The sequence below is a fragment of the Lagopus muta genome, chromosome 1 (genome assembly GCF_023343835.1).
Source record: "Lagopus muta isolate bLagMut1 chromosome 1, bLagMut1 primary, whole genome shotgun sequence".
Classification (NCBI taxonomy): domain Eukaryota; kingdom Metazoa; phylum Chordata; class Aves; order Galliformes; family Phasianidae; genus Lagopus; species Lagopus muta.
In genome coordinates, this window is record NC_064433.1 from 184,974,858 (window position 1) to 184,997,524 (window position 22,667).

Here is a 22,667-nt window from a genome sequence, read left to right on the forward strand (position 1 = left end):
TAAGCGCTCGGGATTCATACTGCACAGAACGGACTGAGGGTGGGGAGCAGGGAACCGCAAAGGTCTGGTCTGTGAGGGCTTCCAAGCAAAGCAGACCTCCGGAGGTCCATCAGCTCTCCCCAGACACTTGCCCAGCCATAGGGCTGACAGCCAGCCCAGACTCCCATGCCAAACGGGGCCTGCCGGAGGTGCCCTGAGCCCCACGGGCTGCCCCGAGCTGTCCTGGGACGCTGGAAAAGCCGCCCAAGAATCAGAGCCCTGCAGGGCGATGCTCTGCAAAACGAGCCTGCATCCCTTTCTCTGCGCTCATGCCCTGTCATTTCCAGGGAACGGAACAAACGGCCTCAGCTTCAGAACGCGAACAGAGTGATTTCCACAAGGCGCTTCTGTCCACCTGGCAGCCTGTGGGTCAAATGGTGACCAAAGGTGGCGCTGAAGGCACCTGCGATGACAACAACATCTTCCACTGGGTGGACACCAACCTCCCCCAGATCATCACCTCCATTTTCCATCAGTCATCAAATAAATAACATCATCATTTCCACAGCCTGTGTCATTGTGGTGGCAGTGCGTCCGGGACAGTGGCAGCACTAAAGGCATTGGTGCAGGACAGCGCTGCTGTTCGGGGACTGGGGGCATGTTCCTAGGCAGGAGGAAGGGCGGTGGGCCAGGGATAAAAGAGGCATCGGTGGCTGTGAAGTGTCCGGAGACAGCCATGCCCCAGGGGAGAGAGCACATGTTGAGCGGGAACCTACCTCCCAGTGGGGTCATGCAGTGTCCCCCAGAGTGAACGGGATGTCAAAGCAAACGTTCAAATCTCTCGGTCTGTACTATCATCTGTTCTTTTATTTTCTTTCCGACATATAAATGAAGGAAATTAACAGACATGAACTAGATCACTTTAAGTCCTGCACCAGTGTCCCAAGGAGTTTCTTCACAGTGAAGGTGAGGGAGCTCTGGTACAAGCTGCCCTGAGAGTTTGTGGATTCTCCTGCTACGGACATATCCACTACCCATCTCAAGACATAGCTGTGCAGCCTGCTTTGCAGAGGAATTGGACTCGATATCTATAGGTTCCTTCCAAGTCCTACAATTATGTTATTCTTGGATTCTGGGTGAGCTGTGTCACATAGGAAAAAGAATTCAAGCTCTAAACACAGGAATCTTAGACTTTGATTGGGATTCTCAGCAAGTTTGGTATTTGTGAACAAAGCCTAGATTCAGCAGTGTTCTTTGTCCTTTCGATAGGGCAAGTTTCTTCAGGGTACTGGCTCATGTCACAGGAGTGCAGACATGTCTCAGTTCTGCCTCCATTTCTGCAGCAACCCAGGTGTCTACAGCCAACTGACGATGCTTATACAGAGCTGACTTCTAGGCAATGCTGAGCAACCATTTTGAAACACAATGTCCCAAAACTACCTGACATAAATCAGTCTCTGACAATTTGGAGCCAGTCTTCACCATCAGATGTTCACATAAAACAAATGGAAATAACCAGTGATGAAAACAGTCACTAATTTCTGCATCTTCCTGTGCAAAAGGAATTTTTTTCTCTAACAGGCAGCAGTTAGAGAAAGGGCCACAGCCACCACTTTTTAAAATTACACACATTCAGGTCATGCAAATTGATTAACCTGCCTAAGTAAGAAGCAAAGCATGGATACATTGGGCCCAAGACAACACAGTTTCTCTCAGTTAAGTAGAATCCACACTGTTGACTAAAATAGAAAAGTGATGGGTGCGTCTTAAACCCAACAAAGCTATTACAGAAAACCACTGATTTCCTTTCCAGGCTATGTGTTAAGGCCAAAGCACCACAAGAACACAACTTTCCTTCACAGACCACCTTGGAATGTTACCTGCATGAAAAAAAATCTGAATCCATGGATGGTGTAGATGCCAATTATTTTCAATGGGATACTGTAACATGCTGTTTCTGATGTACATGGAAGTGGTGATGGCGCCAGGACAGACCTGCATTTGCAGCACAGGGGAAATCACAGAATGGCCAGGGTTAGAAGGGACCTCAAGGATCATGAATCTCCAATCCCCTGCCACATGCAGGGCCTCCAACCTCCATATTTAATATTTGACCAGGCTGCCCAGTGCCCCATCCAATCTGGCCTTGAAAACTTGCAGGGATGGGGCATCCACAACCTCTCTGGGCAGCCTGTTCCAGCATCTCACTACTCTCTCTGTGAAGAGCTTATGGTACCATCAGCCACCAAAGGACAGGCAAAGCACTGAAAGTCTTCTGCATGCTGAAAGTTCCCTATACTGAAACCACGCATGCTTCTATCCCACTCTAGTCCTCCAATGGCTATTTCATGCACAGACATTTGAGATGATAACAACATTTTATCTAACAAAACATTAACTCAAACAACTTCAGCTTCCCAACTTGTCTGAGTCCAATCACCACAGCAGGGATTCAGTGCCTGCTACATGTTTGGGAACATCCCAGTTCCAAGCTCCAAAGAGCAGAGATCCCCATTTAAAGCCAAATTGTTAGCTTCTGTTTATTCATAGCAAAACCATTAACTGCCAATCAGTTTTCCAGCAAACAAATAAACAACACTCCAAAATAAACATGAGTTGAAAGACCATTCCCAGAACACTGAATGATATCAGGCGCAGAGCTTAGAATGTGAATCTGAAACATCAAAACTCATGAGGAACAAGCAATCCGTTATTTCTGAGACAGAAAAGAGGTTACCCATAAGCTGCCAGCTAGCCGCATGATTATCTACAATCTACAAGTTATTTATGTCCTGGAGGTGACAGACACCTCTGTACAGTATTTGAAAATATCTTCATGGCAATCAGCATGTGATCGGTTAAACCAGGTATCTCTTAACTCAGAGTTTTGATAATCATCATGGGAAACTGCCTTTACAATATATGGCATTACAGACAGACCCTAATAAAGAGTATCACTGTATCTATGAGCCCAAATCATATACCAAAATCATACCAAAGAGAAAAGGAAAAAAGTAATTTATATTTTTAGTCCTCTTCACCTTAGGAGAAGGGTGAAGTTCCCTCTAAAAGGAATAGGATTCCTGCATGGGAAGTGAGTGAGAGCAGCCTTACAGAGCTAGGGTCCACCCCTTCTCCAAGAAAGGTGTTTAAAACAAGTAGGGCACTATGGGGTGCATGGGAAACCCCACACGTAGGCACACGGGGAAGCAGCAACTGCTCCAAAGCTGAATGCTGGCCCCCTCTTGACATCATGACAGATGCAGGATTTTCCTAAAGCATTCACATTCAGTGACTGTCAGCAAAGCTTTGCTTCCCAAGTGTCTGTATCTATTTCAAAAATGCTGCCATTGAACTCCATGATTTTCACGTACGTTTGACAGACAGATCAGTGCATACAACTCATCCCAATTTCCAGATCAGGAAACAGGCACTGATGTTGCAAGCCTCCTGCTCCAACCCACATAGGAAAACCCCAAACATGCTCCTGCTGCCAGCCATCACTGCCTGCCTGTGCTGCTCACTGTACCTGCACAAGTCTGGGTAGGAAGGTTTCCTTACAAAGCAGCGCTCGCCAGCATTACAGGGCTACATTTTCAAAACCAGAGGTCAAATAATTATTCTTCTTCTCATCCTATTGCTGTGGCATAGCTTTGAAATCGCATGATTTATTCACAGCTGAGCAGTTTGTCTTTAGTTTGACAAATCATACCAAAATCTTCAAAAGTTAACTAGAGACACTGATCATGAAATGCAAACAAGTAATATTAAAAATAAATAACAAGAACAACAATATCATGACTGTGAGTCCATGACTCCATTATGCTGCTGAAACTGGTAATCACCAGGAATCATACAATTATAGAATCACTTAGGTTGAAAAAGACCACTAAGACCATTTGGTTCAACCATCAGCCCCATCGTGCCAACACACCACGTCCCCCAGTGCCACATCTCCATGGTTCCTGAACACCTCCAGGGATGGTGACTGGACCACCTCCTGGGCAGCCCGTGCCAGTGCCTCATCACTCTTTCTGAGAGGATGTTCTGCCTGACAACCAACCTGAACCTCCCCTGACGCATTTTGAGGTTATTACATCTCACAGAAGAAGGTCATGAAGAAGAGGGCCACCTCCTAATGCCTTACCCTACTTCATTTTTCTCCCATAGCCAGAATCATCTGCAACCTAAAGTCAAGCTGCAATGCCTGTACTCAAATTCTCAAAGTCCATGCATGCCACATGTACACTGAGCACTGGTTAGGGTAATCACCCTAACACATGCAGCAGGGTCAGGCTTGGTTCCTCTACCCTCGCCTTCCTCATGCCTCCTCCTTTAACCTCAACATGCTGACAGTTTGCTGGAACATGTCACTCACCTCAAAGTCCCCAGAACGAAAGGATTCCAGACTAAATATAGCTGTTAACTCACATCCAGTGAGACTCTTTACTACTGAATTTAGAACCTCAACTTGAAAATGAAGTTTTGCTTATCAAGGTACTTCTTGCATATAGCTCATCCTCATTCTCCTCTGTGCACTGATCGGAAGTCAGCTGCCATTTCAATCTGACGCCTGAAAAATCACCAGAAAGGTAAAAATATATATATATGTGTATATATATATATATATATGTGTGTGTGTGTGTGTGTGTGTGTGTCACACAGCTTCAGGTCACAAATCAAAGTCATCAGGGAAGATTTAGAACGAGTTGAGACTGCACTGTTTTCTCTGTACTTTTAAGATGAAAGTAAAAAACAAAAAAGTAAGAGTCATAAAACAGCAATGTAGCTGCTTGTATCATCAATGAATATTAAGATGTTATTACAAAATAAACAAAGAGAGCTTAGCACAAATAATAATAACAAAAAAGAGAATAGATAGAAAGCTTACCCCTATCCTAGGCTCACTTACAAAACTCCAGCAGAGCAGATCTCCAAATGAGATCCTTCCCTACTGGTAGCCAACTCTTAAATAGGTCTAGGAGGGGTGGAGCCAGGCAGCACAGGTGAATTGCCCTCACCTGTGCTCCTCCAGCTGACTCATGGCTCGCCTCAGGTGATCAATCAGAGGTTCAGGCCGTGACTCAGCAGTTCCCATACACTGCTTGTTAAAATAAATCTAGCAATATCACAAATCCATACAGAAAGGAAAAAACAGAATGCGTGTCACACTTGCGAAACTAACTATTACGAATAAAGAGAAAATTTGTTTGAATATAATAAAAGAAGACTCTCAATAGCTCTTGGCATATGAAAGTCACTGCGAGGACTACGACAAAACTGAGAATACTGTAAAAGAGCCACCTCACATACGTCTCTAGAATTTATGCTCCAATGCTAGTGTATTCTTTGGCTTTGGGAAAACATGATTTTATTTTATAAAATGAACTATCATATATATTGTTTCTCTGAGAAAAAGTATCGGTAGGAACATAAACAAAGTAGCTTTTTTAACATTAAAAATAACTGGCTCAACTTTTGAAGTGCTTCCTGAAAGTGAGCACACTTGCAATATAAGCAGGGCTATGCACACATCCAACCCATCGCACCATGCCCAGCTGCCCTTGTTTTCCACTAACTACCCATCCTGAGACATCTAAACTCATTTGCTGTTATCGTTGCAGTTGTGCCCAGGAGATGTTCTGATGCCAGCTACCACAGCCTGACGCCTGCCAACTCCTTCATGAGAACTGCAGGCACAGCTGAATTTGAGACTTGTTATTCTTAGGCATCCACATCCATTGCATTACAGCTTGCAAACCACAGCAGGTTAAGCCACCATCACCACCAAAGCAGCTTCCAGATTCACCTCTTTCTTCCCTTTTTCTACTTTTTTTTTCCACTTTTATTGGGTTTGTTTTGCTTTTGTTTTATGAATTTTGTCTTCCCTGAGCTCCCCTATCACAAACAGCCACAAAGGGAGACAGAGCAGGTCCTCGGGCAGGTGGGAAGCATCCTCCTCATGTCCATGGCAGCCCAAACTGTTTGTCAATAACAGCCAGAATTAGGGCAACCAACGTGGTGTGTGCAAAGAAGAAAGCACCTTCAGGAAACATACTGAACACTATCAAAATATCAAGAGTCTGAAATAGACAGATGAAGTATTTAAATGCTTTCACTCAAAACAAATTATGCTTACTACCCAGCATTTGAACAGCTTTTTCTCTGCTATTGTAAGATTGTTCCCAAACAGTCTGAATTTGATGCTGTAGTGAACAGTAGCACTTTGACTCCCATTTGAAACCCATTCAGCAACACAACTCCACAAATAACACGTAGGATTTCCACACTTTATAAAAAAAACCCTGTTTTTGGCTCAAAGGAAATTGTGCAAATTAGCTGACAAAATCATTCCCTTTTGTTTTCTCTCTTTAATGTAAAAACTTAAAGGAAAAGGAGGACCATTAATCAGTAAGTAGAAAAAACTTTATTAAAAGCATATGACAGCCACCAAGCATTGTTAATGTCCCTGTCGTAATGACATGCACAACGCTGAGTATCCAGGGAAACGGCGTCGTAATGAAGTTGGAGACTACTGTATAAATGCACCTACTAAATCACCCCCGAGAATGTAGATTGCTCAGGGACTGGCCAGTTTATTAGTGTGACACCCTGATAGCTTTGACATGCTGCAGCTTCAAAACAAAAAGCTAACAAGCTACTTTGGCATAAAGAGCCTTTCTGTCCGCAGTGCACAGACTCTTCTTAGCATGTGCATATGGAGTTGGTACGTGGAGGTTTCTCTAAGCTTCCAAGCCATTCAACTTCATGAGCCTTATTCAAAAATCTGTAATGATAGGCATTAATTAAATGGCATAACCAGCAACAAACAGAGCAGAGATGTTGTCATTCCTTCCCACTTCTCAGTGAACTGAAATGTGCAACAAGAGAAATACCGCAACCTTCCGCACTACTCAGGAGCCCAGTGGCCTGAAACCCACTCCAACAAGCATTCAGTTATTCTCCTGATTTCTGTGGCAGCTTATTTCACCCAACAAACAACTGAATATAAAGCAGTTCTGGTCAGGTTCAACCACTCCGTCACTGTGTGGCTGAACTCTGGTATTCTTCCCTTCCAGTGCATGTCAGGGCTTTATAAATGCACACACTTTAACATGCCCCTGTAAGCTTTCTCTCTGACCTTTTCACCCTGGCAGAACTGAATTCTCTTCGGTTCGCACTTTTCCACAACTGTAACACCCTTTATGAGAACAAAGTACATAACCTACCCTATCTACAGTATTTCCAACATGCCCTCAGGAATAGAAGCCAAGTGCTAAGTCATCCAACTCCCAGCTGCTACTCCAAGGCACGCGCACAGTCACACAACTCCATGCTCTATTTGATGCTGTCAAGAGTTAAGCTGTATGACAAAAAAAGAAGACTCCATCATCCTTGTGCTGCTGCTTCTTTAGAGCCCCGTCTCTTTGGTTTTCAGAAGCTGTTCTCCTTCCCTGTCACAATCCCCATGACGTCTGTACTCAGACCTGAAGACAACACATTTACCTCTCTCTTTGCTGTTTTGGGGACGGTCTCATACCATTCTGGAGATGTTTACATTCCCAGTAAGTTCTGCTGCCCTTCTCACACCTCCCCTCTCATAGATCTTGGTGGGACTGAACCTCATTCCTCACCTCTACAAACAGCTCCATCTCCTGAGCTGCCTTGTGGAAGTCTGATGCTTCTTCATCCTCTCAAGCTCTGAAGCTCATTTACAAATACCACACAAAATGATCTTAGCCAATTAACCGTTATAGCTGGTTCTACTGCCTAAGACATTTTCTTAAATGGCCATATAAATTAGGGCTGTAGCCTTCTCTCACTACTCATTTCTAACACAGTGGATGGAACAGCTCCCCTTCAAGGACAAGCTCAGAAAGTTGGGCTTGTTCAGCCTGGAGAAGGATGCGGGGTGACCTCATGGCAGCCTTTCAGTACCTCCAGGGAGCCTAAAAACAGGGAGTCAACTACCCAACAAAGGGTAGATAACAGCAGGACAAGGAGAAATGGTTTTAAGTTCAGGGAGGGAAGATTTTGGTTGGAGAACAGGGGGAAGTTCTTTACTATGAGAGTGGTGAGGTGCTAGAACAGCCTGCCCAGAGAGGTTGTAGGTGCCCTATCCCTGGAGGTGTTCAAGGCCAAGCTGGATGGTGCCCTTCCAAAATGAAGCTACTTGTGCTGATTCACTGAGAACTCACCAGCAAGAAGTGTTAAAGTGAGGAGATTTTAACTCTTTTGCATCTCTGAAAGGCAGATGCTAGATGCAGAACTGCAAATGTAACTGATTCCATTAAGCTTGTCTCCAAAGCGACCTCACTTCCAGTGGTACAAGGCACCTATAGCTCTTCTTCACTCAATGGGAATATCACTAGTCTCTATCATGAGAAAGTTGAGCTCTTCACCACAGTGCATCTTAGCTTGTTTACTTGTCGTTCACGCTTATCTGCCTGCAGTGAATGCTGTAAGGTTTAATTAGTTTTGGTCCGTAAAACACACCAAGATCCCCTGGAAAAGCTCTCTTTACACTCACAGTACAATGTCTGCAAAACTATTTTCTTGGTACCCCTGGAGTAATGAGCAGGAGCAGCTAGAGCACAACTCCAAAGACGAGGCACTGTAAGCACAAAGCTGTCTGCAATCCCCATCTGTATTTGGAAGATCAAAAGTTTCAGGGGCAGCATTTTCCCTCAACACATGCTGAAACTGATCTGGGAGTTAACAAAGGTTTTACAGTACAGCACTGGCAGAAAAAAAAACCCAACCATTCTCATCAGCATCTTTAAGCAAAAATAAAGAAGGTTAAAAAAAAAACAAAAAACAACATGCACACCTGGAATAAAATAGAAATCTACAACACTAATGAAAGCACCGTATGGGTTTTTTAAAATATCCCAAACAGCTTCAACTTACCCAGGCTTCAGTATTCATTAATTGCTCAGGACACAGATTTATTTATCTATGGCTCAGAAAAGAATTCCCAGCTCAGAGGCTTTCCAAAGAATAACCCTCTCCAGTTCTGCATGGCCACCTCGGCCAGCTCACCCCCCAGTTTCTCATTCTGATGCTAATGCAGTTCAAACAACCCAGCCTTGCATTTTTTATGTATGCAATAAGCCTATCTTTAGGTCACTTAGTTGTGTCAGTTTAAATCACAACATTCCCATAGAGAAAAATCTGATCGTTTTCTTTCTTTCTGGAGAAATAGAAGGGAGAAGAAAAAAAAAAGTTCATTACAAAAATGCTGTTTCTGTTGTGGTGCCTTCAAGTCCCACTGAAATCTGCACGAATTAACAGCGGTTGAACCCATGAGAAATGACGCATTCTAAGTAAGATTTGCATAGCTGCCCTCAAGTCAGGATACCCTGAAAACATCTGTCCAGGCATAGGTATATTATATAATTTCACATGTTATTGGGTCTTACCCAGAGACTGCTGGAATACAGGCTGAGATCCCTTTGGTCTCAGTGGGCCTCAGATCTCTCTCCTTTGTAAATAACCTTGGATTCTACCACTCCGGCTCTCACAAGCATCCACACGGGGATATTCTCAGGGCTTCTCACAGGAGGAAGAAAAGATGAAGTTGAAGCCATCCATGAAAGGTACTGGATTTTTTCCAGATGTGGAGCTGTTTTTAATTAATTTGGAAACATCTGAGGTATTTGTTCATTAAATATGCTTTGTATTTCACACATACACAGAAGAGAGTAAAGAAACCCAAAACTGAAGCCAAAATCCTAACATCTTTCTTAAAAAGACTCTTGACATCACTTTGAGCAAAATTAGGCTTACAAGAAAACCGCAGTGAGAGCTCTGCCATAGCACAGCACAGCAGTATTCAAGGCATGTGCTTCCCAACCCCAGGAAAGCTCACCTTGACCTGGAGGACCCACTGATGCGGAGTTCTCCCACCCTACTCAGCCCAGCAGTTCTGAGTGCAGGATACATCCTGCTGTGCCCATCATAAAGTCATAGAATCATAGAATCATTAAGTGTTGGAAAAGACCACTAAGATCACCAAGTTCAACTGTCAGCCCTCCCCCACCATGCTCACCCACCTCAGTGCCACATCTCCACAGTTTCTGAACACCTCCAGGAACAGTTGAAAACCAGATGATCTTCCAACCTCAATGATCCTATGATAGTGTCTCCTCCACCTCCCTGGGCAGCCTGTGCCAATGCCTCACCACTCTTTCTGAGAAGAAATTTTCCTAATATCCAACTCAAACCTCCCCTGGCACAACTTGAAGCCAGTCCCTCTTGCCTTATCACTGTTACATGGGAGAAGATGCCTATCATCCTATCTCACCACAACCTCCTGTCAGGTGATTGTAGAGAGGCAATAAGGTCTCTCCTGAGCCTTCTCCTCTCCAAACTGAACAATCCCAGCTCCCTCAGCCACTCTCCCTAAGATTTGTGCTCCAGACCCTTCACTTCTTTGTTGCCCTTCTCTGGACACGCTCCAGGGCCTCGATGTCTTTCTTGTACTGTTGCTCATTCCACTGTACAACTGTAATAAGTAAAAAATTTCTTCTTCCCTGAAACTACCTTCTCTGACATACAATCCGGTGGCAATGCTTTAAGTTAAAGACTGAAAGGGATGAAACTTACAGCAAATCATGACCTGGTAGAAGTTCTGAAGTATGAGCATACAGAAAGTTCAACAGCTAACAAGGGAAAGAGAGACATTTCTGAGATTTCAAGCCAATGCCTATGGACCACTCACTGCCAGTCAACCCCAATTAGAGCAACCAGGAACATACCATAGCCATCTAGAGGTGCAAGAAGCAAAGAAACAACTCCCAGCCTCCTGCTTTTTGCCACATTCATAGCAGGAAGTTCCACCACCAAACACAAAGGTGAATCTGCACTCCCACCCAGCCCAGGCAGGAGGAGGTTGCATGCAGCAGCACTCAGAAAACCAAGGGACTTTCATCACAAAGAGTAGACACATTTCTGCAATATCTAACTTTGTAACAGATGTCATTTACCCAAAAAGCACGGAGATCCTCGAAGAAGGGCTGCACCAGCCCATACGCCTCTCACTGCCATCGCTGGCTGCTCCCAGCATCTGGAGCATCCAAGTTAGCTCGGCCGTTCGGCGCCGCAAAGCTCTCTGTAGGCATCACCCTCCCGACGCTGACACGCTCCGCATTACCACAACGCAGCTCTCGCCTCCCCTCTAGCGGCGGAGCCATCCGCTGCCGTCGGAGCGGTCCCCGGGCAGAGGCAGCCAAATCCCGGCCCCACGGCACGCTGCCATCAGCCGGCAGCAGCACGGCCCTCCTGCCGCCCCGGGAGCTGCCAGCCGGGCCGCGAGGTGAGCAGAACCTGCAGTCAGCGCGGGGAGTTCGGAACGAAATTACTGGCTTCTCAGAGACCTGAAAGATTTGAGTATTTTGTAGCAAAGATACGCTCCAACTTTTCCTGACCAAAGGGAAAGTTATGTATCTGGTAGCTCCGGTTGAGGGTCAAAATCAATCTAGTGATCACCTGGCGAGCCAACGTCTCAATGACCTGTAATCAATTTCACCACGCACTGCACTGCATGTGATGCTCTCTCCCATTCCGACAACAGCACACAAACATAAAAAAACTTAAAAAACTTCACGTTTCTTCACAAGCACTCAAGTTTCCTTCCTTTGGTTGCCAGTGCTAAAATATGCTAACAGCATTAAGGCAAAGGGACGACTCGCGGAGCTTGCAATCTGTATTCAGCATAATTAGCAGATGCCAATTTAACTTATTACTGCTTCTTCCTTTCCATATTATAAAAAGGATGTCAATGAAAACCTGTTATCTAAATGAGTGTTTTCTCAGTGCTGATATAAAGCAACAATCATGGGAAAACACAGTTCCAGAGTATGTGTTAGGAAATAGCTGACTTGGAAATGACATTATAAACAGCTACAGTAAAGACAGAAATTGATGCCTTCAGACAGGACTTCTCTCTCCTCCTTCATACTTTGGATTTTTAGACTGTTTTTCAGTCAAACTGGTTACACGTCTGGTGGCATTCCTGGTGAGTTGATAAGCAATACAGCACTCAAGGTAAGGCAGTGTTAGCAAACGAGGCTGCTCAGCCGTCTCCACCGCTGTTCATTTTAAAGTACAAGAAACAAACACCCTTAAAATGCATTTCCTCGGCAGAGAACCAGCAGCCAGCAAGTAAGACAGAAGGCAAACGCCTAAGAAAGAAACCAAAGTCTTCCAGATGAGCCTCTCCCAAAATGGCCAGTAATGCACGGTGTTACAGCTGAGGGGACAGTTACGGAGTGCACTTCCCCTGCCTGCCAGCCTAAAACACATTTCATAAAACAAAGCCCTCTTGAACCAAGAGGCTGCAGCATACACACATGCAGAAACGCAGTGCACACCAACGTTAGGGATGAAGGTTTCTAACACAGAAGATATAAAGATGCAGTCTAGGCACCATTTGCTGCTACTTCTGCTGGGTGAAGATGCCCTCCCACCAACATTTCTGCATATTACAGTGCAGCTCAAAAAAAATATTTCAGTCAACTCTCTCCTGACTCTCAGGGCTGAGTTGAAGAGCCTTGTAAGGCTATGTTCCTCTGCAGCTTTACTCCATTTCTGCTCTAACTTCATTTGTTACGCTGAGCAGAAAGTGTAAACTTCACTCCTCGCAAGAAGTAAGAAAAAAAATACTATTTCAGGCTGTGTGAAAGCACAGAACAGAACCACAGCACACATACCCCCAATTAAACTGGGTCTCTGTGGAAACTAATAACTTTCCACAGTGTGCACTGTAATCCAAGTAATAATTTTAAACAGGCATAAGCTGCAGCATGCTGAACTAAGGCATTCTTACCTTGCAAAGAGTGCTTGAAGACGGTTAGTTACACCAAAGGAGAAGAATGTGCATGCTGCCAGGCATTCCCATGTATGAGGGGACATGCCTTGCCCCACACATGCGCACGCATGCCAGCGCCTTGTGTGCTTCTAGGTGGGGAAAGGAGCAGTGAAGATGAGCAGCAGTGATAATGTCCCAGCCTTATGGCTCTATTAGGGACAGTCAGGCGGAAAGAAGCATTTCAGGTGAAAAAGGGAAAAAAAAAATCCCCCTCAAAAAAGATTTTTTTTTCCTCTGGATGTCAGGAGCTCTACAGCTCTTTGGATAAACCGTATGTAATACCTTAACGCAGAAATCCTCCCAGCCCGCCTCCCTCACCAGCCAATTAGTTGCACATGTCAAATGACACTGCACAAACAATGCACAAAGACTTAGCAAGAAAAAACAAAATATTAAAGAATCCCTTACCTTTTAGTCAGAATAAGTGACAGATAACAGGCACGAGAAACTCAGTTGGCACAGTTGCTGTACATATTTCTCTGCGGACTGCTCCTTAGTGGTCCCAAAAGCACTGAACATAAAAAACTCCAGCCTGCCTGCTTCATTCTTCAGCAACAGAGATACATGCTGTCACGGTAACAAGAAAAAGCAAAAAGAACTACAGATCTTAGGGTTTAAAAGCCTTTGTGCTTACAGAGAAGAAAAAGAGGGAGCAAGGGAAAGAAGGAACAGAGCAAACACTTTTTGTAAGAGAAATCTGGTCCTGGCTGCAGAACTAACCACGGCACAGGATCGTGCAGTTTGAATTTCCCTGTTTGCAAGCTCCTTGGGAAAAAAAAATCAGTCTTTAGGAAGAAAAAAAAATTCAAATGCATGGATTGGGGGAAGGGAGAGAGGAGGAGGAGGAGGAGGAGGAGGGTACTGCTCCTATGTGACATACATATGGAATGAGCATTAGAACAATGCTGACAGGACAGCTAAGCAACTGCACTCTGGGGCAGCAGTTTTCAAAGCAGAGCTGTTGCAGCTTTGCAGAAAGGAGAAGAAAAACAATAAAATAAAATTTAAAAAAAAAGCTCTGCAAAGGGGGAAAAAAAAAAAAAAAAAGAAAAAGGAAGAAAAATAATGTGAAAGAGCTGTTAATTCCAGATGAACTGCCCGACGGGGGGAAGAAAGAATAGAAATGAAATGAGTTGCCTAATTTCTGAAAGGGGGGTGGGTGGGAAATGCCGCGACTGCTTTGCAGCGCAGGCAGCAGAAGCCCTGTGTCTGTGCACTTACATCTCATGCGGCGCGCAGCGGGTCCCCTCCTCCCCACGCCTCCCTCCGCCTCCTGCCTAGGAAGCTCTTGGTCCCATGGGCAGGGATTCCAGTGGACCCAATTAACACCATACTTCGCAGGCTCCTTGGTATGATCGATATTAAATAAGCTGAGTTTTAGCAGCACCGAGAAAGAAAGCTGCCGTGTAATTGGTGGCTGATGGAAGCAGCGGGATTTGGGTGCTTTTTTTTCCTACTTCCCTACTCCCCAGCTCTCAAAACGATCCAAGGTAGGGAGGGGGGAAATAAAACAAGTACGTGCCAGCGCCAGTGCCACAAGCTGCATCAGATATTTGTTAGAAACTTGATAGAAGCAGAACATCAGTTGCTCATTTCACTAGCTTCGCCAGTACTTTATTAAAGTGGATTTACAAATCAATGGAAGGAATCCAAAGGTTCACAAACGCGCTCTTTCATCAGGCCCGCCGCCTGGCCCTACAGGAAGTTTGCTGAAGGGGTCTGGGGGCTGTTTTGCCAGCACACTTGTTTTAAATGGGCTCCCAACAACATGACTGGTTTGGTTTGGTGAAAGAAATGCACTAAGACGTTTGCTGCTGGAAGGGAATGCAGCCTAGTGTGTTTACTGCTTCATTCCCACAGCACGTGCTGCAGCCACCCTACAAATTGCAAATTATTTTAATCTGAAGGGGAAAGTGGTTGGGAGGCAGTAACCTTCTTTGGTCGTGTTTTCCCTGATCTATCAATCACAGATTGCCACGTAAAAACAATCTACTACAGGCTCTCTCTATAGAGGAAACGCAATTACTAGCATTAACTCTTGCCACTGCAAATTAATACAATACAGTTCACAACTGATAGAGTCTGCCTGCAAGCCATTAATCTAGGAATGAATGGCTTGTTTGCTTAAATCCAACCTGTCTGAAATTCTCAGGTCAAAATGTCCCTTTCCAGATTTCTACTTGTTTGGGAGAGGAAAAGAAAAGGTTTTCCTTTTCTTTTTTTTTTTTTCTGTGCTGGGGCCAGGACAAATTCAACCTAACAACACCCAGCAATGAAACTGCTTACAAATTCAGCATTTCTCTACCAGCAGTTGTTTTGCATTTTTTTGTTTCTAGGGTGGTCATAATCCTCAAACCAAACCTAATAAATAGCACTGAGCAACACCCTTGAGTGAGCAGCTGGGTTGACCAGTGACTTGTATCCATCTTCTTAAATTAAAGCAAGATTGCATTTCCATACGAGTAAGATCAATTAAAAATACTCATAAAACCATGCTACTAAAGGCAGTGAAGAGTTAAGTTAATTAACTCACAAAGCTTCCAATTAAATAATGTTAAGGTTATTGCTTCTAGCTGAGGGAGAAAAAAAAAAAAAAAACAACAAAAAACAAGAACAGGACAAAATCCTGATAGTTAGTGACTACTGGTAGCCCCACCACGTGCCGCACTGTTTGTCACAAATTCTTTATGATTCTTAATAAGATGTTCCTCACAGCAAGTGGAGGGCAGCGCTGAGCTCTGCTCTGTGTGACAGCGACAGGGAACGGCATGGAGCTGTGACAGGGGAGAGCAGCTGGGGGTGAGGGAAAGGGTCTGCAGCACAGGGCGGTGGGCATGGAACAGCCTGCCCAGGGCTGTGGGCACGGCCCCGAGCTGCTGGAGTTCAGGGGGCATTTGGACAGTGCTCTCAGACATTGGGTTTGATTTTGGTGGTACTGTGTGGAGCCGGGAGTTGTCCAACTTGATGATCCTTATGAGTCCTTTCCAACTCGGGATATTCTGTGATTCTATGATCCCACCAGGCAAGGAGAAGACCCAAAAGAGCACCAGTAAATTACTTATGCACACTAAGTTAGTGCTTTTTGAGCTACAGTAACTCCAGGCTTCTGTACACTTGAGGAAGATGCTATATTTTACATTTATTGACTTCACAAGTTTAATCCAGCTGATGTAGAGATTCTGGTACAAGAAAGGTAAGGAAGGAAATATCCCCAAGTAACACAGCACTGAGCAGGGTAGTTCTGGGTCAGAATCTGAAGGAGGGGAAAACATAGAAACATCCTCAGGACATCACAGAAAATGCTGCAGACCCTCTTCACAGTTGATATTGACCCAACACTACAGCGCAGCAAACATGGTCCACAAGATGATGGATTTGAAATGATCACTGGTAACACCAGCCTGACTATCCAGAGTCTGCACAACTACACTCGCCTTCAGTTCCTTACCCTAAATTAGGAGACAGTGTGAAATGGTTCTGAGTGACCCCAAAGCAACTTCAGCCTTGTGTAGAATGCCTCCCACCACAACAGAACTAAAGGTAGGGGAAGCTCATCCCAGCAAATTATTTTCACAGAAGAACAGTGTAAGAATATAACCCACTGAATACATCCAGGCTGAAGACGTCCAGTGGGTAGATGCATTTTGGGAAAGGCTGATGTTTACAGTTGCAGAGGGGATCGTAAGTGCTTTTGGAACCCATAAGCGATCCATCAGTTGATCTGTCATCTCAACACTCTTAGGCACCAGGAAAGTCTTATTATCTCCATTTTAGAGATGATGATTTGAACACTGAAAGCCTAAACTGCTTCCCCAAGGAGATGCAAGAAGTGCTGGAGAATAGCAGGGAACTGATTCCAGGCTTTTCAAGTCCTTTAACTGCAAAGACAGTTCTTGTTTCAAACACAAGCAACTAAATTTGACATATTTTGAAAGTCAAACGATTTGTTCCCTAAAAAAAATCACTGTCATCCTAGTCTACTCTAACACATAAGCCAAAGCACAGTCTATGGTACTTAAGGAGCTCCTGTACTATTTAAAAAATATGCATGTGTGTATGCTGACAGGTTTTATTACGAACAAAAAAAAATCATAATCCATTTTACTAGAAAATAAGTCAAATATCATTCCATGATTACAATCACGGTCCCATTTTGGTAGGACGTTTCAAGCCAGTGGAGAATTGCACAGGATAACTCACAGGTGTGAAGTAAACCCAACAGGAAACATTTCTCAAAATAATAATACTTATTTCTCAAAATGAGTATCAGACCACATTATTGGCAAAGATGTGGTAAAGGTAAGACTTGTGAGTGCCGCAGTGCAGCCCCGGCTCCCTGCTCCCAGCAGAGGAGGCCATGCTGGTACTGCTGGCGTTGCTGGAGTTGGGAGTAGGCCATGAGCCTCTCTCAGCACACAGCCCCACCACAGCTGCCATCCAGCAGCCTCCAATGACAGCAAAACGATGAGATGAGCCACGGGGCAGCCTAATAGAATTTGGAGGAAGAATGTGTCTTTTTCTCAGAATTTGTTTTTATCCACGGGCAAGCCAGCGCTACAGGAGGTGTAAAGAGTACTTAACAGAAGTCCAAGCCAAAAAGACCTAGCAAAGAAAAAGAGCCATTACCAGAAAAGAAAGAAGTCAGTTACTTTCAGAAGAGAAAGAAATCAGTTACCTTACTGCTCAAGGGCAGGAACTAATGACTGTTAATGGGGATGTACCATAGGACCCAGAGCAAAAGCAATAAAGATTTTCCTCTTTCCTCTATCAAAATCTATACAAAGTGTCAGCATTTACAACACTCTTTGGAGAAGTACAATCTAGCTGGATGCTGCTCAAGAACCTGTGACAGAAATTGCAAACGTAAGAGATTAGCTATGTTAAGATACGCGGTGTAAAGCAATTTGCAACAGCTCTGTCCGTTATCCAAACCTTCTAATTCAACTGTTCTGCTCTCAAACACTACAGCCTTTGGCAGCATTTAAAGTTGCTTAGGTTTTCTTTTTCATTTCATTTGGATTACTAAAAAGCAAATAAATTGGTAGGCTTCTCTTTCTTCCTTTAATATTTGGTTTCGTATAGAATGACAAACACTAAAAATTAAAAAAGAAAAAAAAAGAAGTAACTAAATAAACCATAGCTTCAAAACATCGGTACTCAGAAACAATATTGAATACAGGTGATGTGGTCTTTGTCCAAAATGTGAAAAAATGTCACTGGATATTTTAAATATTTACCAAATGACGAGGAGATGTATCAGGTTGCAGAGATTGGATTACACACACTTTCAAGAGATGATTCATTTTAATCTACATCAGCAGGCTTTGAGGTTTGCTTTGTTCTTTTTAATTTCTAATTACATTTTACAACTGGAATAAACAGTGAACACAAAAAAGTAGAAAAAAAATAAAGGAAAAACAACCATTTAAGGCACTTAACATCAGAGAATGTTAGTCAGATAATTAGGATTTACAACTACACAATAAACCATGGTGAGGTTCAGCTGACTAATGCTCTGCACTATTATGTTGTGAATACCAATGATAAAAGGGCAATTTCCCATCTGAAAACAGGGTTTCAGTGACTTGCAGCTGTTAGGTAGAAGGGCCTGGTTAGTGCCTTCTCAATGGCATTTATCACAGAGGCCCAGCACTCCTGAATGGAGCCACGGCACCCGCTCCACCTGCTCCTGCAGGGGACCCAACAGGAAGCCCAGGCCATACAGCATCCCAGAGGCCTCCAGGGTGACCACATCACCACCCAGGCAAGCTTGGTTAAAGCTAGCCGGACACTCACACTGTAAATGCAGCTCCTTCCTTTTAGAACAAACTGAAAGAAAAGAACTGCTGGAAGAAATTCCTACTCCTAGCTTTAAGTGTCTGGCTGTGGTTCTCAAAGCCGGCAGTGCAGAGCTCCTGCATGTCAAGCCCTGGATAATTCCATGGTCAGCAGGATGTAGTCCATCCCACTGCATGTTTATGCACACATCTCATTAATGATACTGCTTAAAGATGCAGTGTAATGTTCATGGGAAGCAATAACAGCTCTCCTTCAACTGTTTTTCTACACACCTTTCCCTGTAAAGAGTTCCTCCTCTACAGCAAGGAAACCTTCCCCCCCTGCTCTGGCAATAGGGCAGCTTTGGGATGAAGCTGTCTCAGATGTAGACAGAAGGGCATCCTAGCACACAGCCAGAAGAGCCCTTACTTGGTCAGGACACATCAGCACCTCCCTGCTGAAAAACCACCAACGTGGGTCCAGATACTGGAGTGGGAAAATAAGTATGAATAAAAGCATTATAAATATCTAAGTAAATTGCTATGTGGTGGTCTGTTATTCCAAGGAAAAAGAAAAAAAAAAAAAAGAAAACCAGAAAAAAAAAAAAACAACATATGATGATATGGCTCCACAGCTAATTTTGGTTACTGATCCATCAGGCCTTTCTATAGGATGCTGACATATAACATGGAATGTATTTTAAGTGTCACTTTGCTTGAATATATACCTCCAACACTTGCTAATAACAGTTTAAATGTAAAACCTTGCCACGTCACAGCTGCTCACATCTATTACTTCTGAAGACAGAAAGTAACTGCTAAGTATCATTCTTCAGAAATGGAGAGAGAATGTGGGAAAAGAGATGGATGGATTTGGCAAGAGATTGCAAATGCCTAGGATTTCTGTCTCCTGCTCACGGCAAGCTTGCATACTTTATTCCTTCTCCAGTTTTATTTTAGCACCGACTTTTCTGAATGCCTTTTGCAAGCCAGCTCAGCCCAGCATGAAGTGTGCTGGCACATTGCACCGCTGCAACCCCGTCACTGTGGTCAAGCAGTCAAAATCCTCATCAGCTCCCATTTTTAGACTGTATGTTCCATAAGAGTAGTTGAAAGCTTTCCTGCTATATGTGGATGCCTCTTTGAGAGCCTTCACATGGATAGCACAGCTTGCAGGAGGACTCTGAGCACACCAGAAGGTGAGAGCTTCCCGTACCACCAAGCTCAGCTCCTAAATTTCAAGGGGCATCTGTGGGGGTCGCTGGTCAACCTGTAGCTCAAATGTATTAGCTGCAGACTGAATAGGCAAAATGATAAAACTCTCTTCTGAAATCTCTCTTACTTTCCACTGTTCTGGCATCAATTTTCTAATTACATTCCTTTTTTTTTTTCCTTCCAGACAAATACTTCATCTATAGTTTGCCTATAGATGCCTCAGTTACCTCTTACAGAGTAAGGCTGAGAAAATACATAGACACCTCTTTGAAAAACTGCCCCTTTCTAGCAGCTTTCCAGCAGTAAAAGGACTGAGGGTCCTTTTACTGGGAGAAGGCAGATTAGCATAATTGCCTTATAGTTTCCACAGTTTCTGTCATCTTCAGAAGAGATGTTCTCCAAGTTCTGCCTTATTTGATAAATGGTATCAAGTGACAACTCACATCCACTTTGTGGAGGGCTCCCAAAGTGAACTGAATGGATGTTTAAAGAGACTTGTGCTTAGGACTACACCTCCAGTTGCCATGACTGCTGGAGGCTAAACCTGGCAGGGCTGATGTCTTTATCTAGGCCCTGAAGGCTGAGGATGCTCCACAAACAGACAACAAGGCTGGAGGTCCTGGCACAGGGAGCTGGAAAGGAGCAGGTGATAAGCTGCAGCACCCAATTATTAAAAGGTAACTGGGATGTTCTCATCATAGTGCAGTGGTGGCAGGAAGGAACTGCCCAATAACAGAAGAAGAAAACAAAGATTCGAGCATTTTCCTTCAGTTTGATTTCAATGGAGATGGCTCCACGTTCGGCACAAAAGCAGACAAGTATCTCCATCAAAGGCATGAAACCGAAAGCCACGAGAATCCGTTATCATTAGACAATCCCACTTATATTTTTATGATATCAAGAAGAGATGAAAAACTACAGCTTAACACATTTCCTTAGAACTACTTTACCTCCCTAAACTGTCACAAGGAAGAGTGGATAAGAGAAAGGAGGAGGATAAATTTATGTTGCACTCGCTGCTCCTTAGAAGAGACTGTTGCTGCTGTCATAAGCCATTACGAACCCATCGTTTGTCAGCAAGCAGGAGGCCATGAGCTGGGCTGAGACAGGCACTACAAGACAGCTCCAAGGAGCTGCTCCATCTCCACCATGTGTGGCATGGCTTAAGTGTGCCTGGGCTCAATGGGCGCTATACTCCACAATTCAGGTTTGGACTGTTATTACAGCACAAAGCAAGGCTTTATGGTTTCTTAGCACCGTACTGCTCTTTTTCACAGAGCAAAAGGCACCCAGGCCACTAATTGTACCTGCAGCTAGCTTACATCTCATCTGAAGACCTAGTGAAAATGTAGCAATAAGAACTGCTGCCGACAGTATCTATCACTACACAAACACAAATATGTGGGCAGACTCACCTTACAGAAAGCACAGATCTCGGTTTGTGTCTCCCCTGTGTGCTACATGAGTAATTCGGTCTATGGACATTCCTAGAAGAGGCAGTGGGGAAGCCATCCTCGCAGGGTAGCTAAGTGCTTGACTTCTGTGTATTTTTATGCGTTTGTCAAACACTTAGACACCACATGCACTTAGAATGCTTTAAATAAATGAAGTACATCGGGGTTGTTTAGTGCAAAAGGCACTGTACCAATGCACCTTAACCACCTCCAGTGGAAATTATAACAGGATATGAGCATAGTAAGTGCAGTCCAAAAAAAAAAAAAAGCCTAATAAAAATAGGGTAGCAGTGTGAGAGAGGAAGAAATGTAAGACTGGCAGCATTGCTGCCTGAAAGAAATCAGGACAGCAGATCTGAGAATAGCTCACATCATAAGATGGAAAGGGAGCAAAAGCACCTCCCGTTTTACTACGACTGGGCCTGCTTACATTTCATTACAGGCAATCCAGGATAGGCAATTGTGTAATCAAGAGCCAGACGGCTTTACTCATTTATAATTAATTCAGAGTACTTTGAAAGTGAGCTTAGAAAACAGCCAAGTGTTTCCCTTTAAGGGAACCTCTCATAATGCTTCTGCAGGGCACAGCAAGCAGAGCAGTTGTTCAGCTGAAGACAAAAGGTTTTCTTCTGACATAAATGAATAAAATGTTACCACAAGCAGTGAAGCAGAGAGCATGGCCCATCTTGAAGGAAGGCTCTAATCCAAACACTGGAGTTTTACAGTGAGAAACACCATTCTGGACATTTTTATACCATTTTAAGGGTCGAGAGAAGTCTCAGTACATTATAGAATGAGATGGAAACAATTCATCGTCCAACTCACGGTTGGACTAGATGATCTTGTAGGTCCTTTCCAACCTTGTGATTCCATGATTCTATGATTCATTCTTCTATTTATTGTATATAGACATCTGCTCCCTTAAAAGCAATGATGCTAGAGCAAACACAGTTCTTGGCTACAAAACCACAACCTCCTTTTGCATGTACTCACTACACTTGCCAGGAGAGTAGGTGTTAAAATTCCTTCTGGTTGCATTGGCCCCATACAGTCGCCATTTTCCCCAGCCATCCCACTGTGAATCACCTCAACAGCACTGCCCTGCATCCCATAACTGCTCGTTTGTTCAGATCCTCAGGTATTCATTAGCTGTCCTATGCCCACACAAATAATTCAGAGCATTAAATGCTGCCTTCCGTTTTGCGTGGTTGCTAATTTATCTACACTTTGCTTTTCGTCTGTAATTCACATTGACATTAATGGATAGACAAATATGTGTGCAGCAGAACAGAGGCAGACCAAAATAAATGAGAAAAAATGTGGTCACCAGAAACCAATTATACATTCAAAACTGCAGAGTGGAAACCACCA

The 22,667-nt window shown here is 43.9% G+C and overlaps 1 protein-coding gene across 12 annotated transcripts in view; it reads right to left on the reverse strand.

Annotated features, from left to right (window-relative positions):
• The window catches only part of FAT3 (FAT atypical cadherin 3), a 479,929-nt gene that overhangs the window by 401,322 nt on the left and 55,940 nt on the right, over positions 1 to 22,667 (reverse strand). The window contains exon 1 of one of the 12 annotated variants that reach the window (XM_048949018.1): positions 13,259 to 14,042. The exons of 9 other annotated variants lie outside the window; for them this stretch is intronic. The gene's annotated coding sequence lies outside the window, so the exon portion shown is untranslated. Of the gene's footprint in view, positions 1 to 10,967; positions 11,062 to 12,808; positions 12,888 to 13,258; positions 14,043 to 22,667 lie in introns of those variants that run through there. 2 more of the 12 variants (XM_048949027.1, XM_048949034.1) reach the window with 2 other exon arrangements.